A 1,617-nucleotide genomic window follows, 5' to 3' on the forward strand; every position below is an offset into this window, starting at 1 on the left:
ACGGCCACCTCGCCATCCCTTTGGGAGGGTGGAGGCGCGTTAGTGCGGTCCTCCAGGAACGCGTGTCTGTGTAGATCACAAAGGGCCTAGAGCCCAGAAGGTGAAACACGAAACTTCACAAGGGCATATTTCATTGTCAGGAGCTCCTTGTCGTGGACAGGGATAGTTCCGCTCGGCGGCTTTGAGCTGCCTGGACTGGAAACGAGATGACTCGTTCGTGTCCAGGGCGTGTCGGCCTGCAGCAATGCACACCCGATAGCGTATCGGAGGTATCGCAGACGACGCTGAACGGCTTCGTCTGCGTCCGGCAGAGCCAGGACAGGGGCCGCTTGGAGACTGGCCTTGATGCTGTCAAAAGCATCCTGGAGCCCTTGCTCCCAGCGCCAGTCGACGTCCTTCTAAAGGGAGGCTCGACAAGAGCTTAGCGAAGCCCGCGTACCCTGCGCTGTACTTGTGAAGGTAGTTGGCCAAGCCCAACCACTTTCAAAGATCCTTCTCGGATCGGGGCGTCGGCCATGCTGCTATGGCCTTGACCTTGTCTGGGTCAGCCCGAACGCCCACGCTGCTTACGAAGCAACCGATAACTTTAATCTCTGGTGACGCGAAAACGCACTTGTCGATGTTGGCGTAGAGCTTGTTCGCTCGCATTACGTCCAACCCCGACGAAGTTGTCTTAGATGCACCTCCATGGCCGTCTTGCCTCCTTCGGCACGGCTATGGACGAATATGTCGTCGAAATACGTCTGTACGAAGGTACACAAAGGGCAGAACAGTTGCGTCGCCAGGCGATTGAACGTCGCCGGGGCGTTAGACAAGCCCTGCGGCATGACGAGCCACTACCAAAGCATGCCGCTTGGAGTTCTTACCGCGGTGAGCGGGATATCACTCTCTCGCATCAGGATTTGGTAGTATCCGTCTACCAAATCCAGCGCACTGTACAGTACGCTCCCGGCCATGTTGTTCAACAACACATTCTTACGTGGGATTGGTGTTTGGGCCGACACCGTTGCGTTGTTCAGCTTGTTATAAGCGTAAACGAGACGCCACTTTCCGTTCGGCTTCCGAGCGCAGAAAGGCGGCGTCGAGTGCGGGGATTTCGATTCCCGCACTATGCCTGCCTTCGCTTTCGCGGCGAAGAGGCCATCAATGACCTCGCACTGCTCGGACGGGAGAGGTCATTGCCTCATGACACAATATTTTGTGCCGGGCACGAAATCAATCTCGTGCCGTACGCCTCGATCCGGTGGGAGTTGGGTCGGTGGGTGTTTGTTCACCACGTCCGCATACTCCGTCACCAAAGGATACACCGGATCCTTGGGGTTCTTAAGGATCTCAGAACCCAAGCGCGCCTGACGCTGCTTGTTCAGGTCTTCCAGGACGTTCTCGTCCAAGCCAGAGGAGGCGTTCAGCTCCTCCCGAGTGGTCTCAGGTCTCATGAGTACCATCGCAGCAATTTATCCAGCCTTGAAGTTGGTCAGGAAAGACTCAGCCGTCATTTCCTCGAGGTTCAGTATCTCTGCAACCTCTGGCAACGGTTCCAAGTAGACACCAGATGCCTTGACGGCTAAAACCGGTCTCGCCATCGAAGATGTGACAACACTCTTCCACCGGCCTTGT

This window comes from Phytophthora infestans, genomic scaffold, assembly GCF_000142945.1.
Source record: "Phytophthora infestans T30-4 supercont1.138 genomic scaffold, whole genome shotgun sequence".
NCBI lineage: Eukaryota > Oomycota > Peronosporomycetes > Peronosporales > Peronosporaceae > Phytophthora > Phytophthora infestans.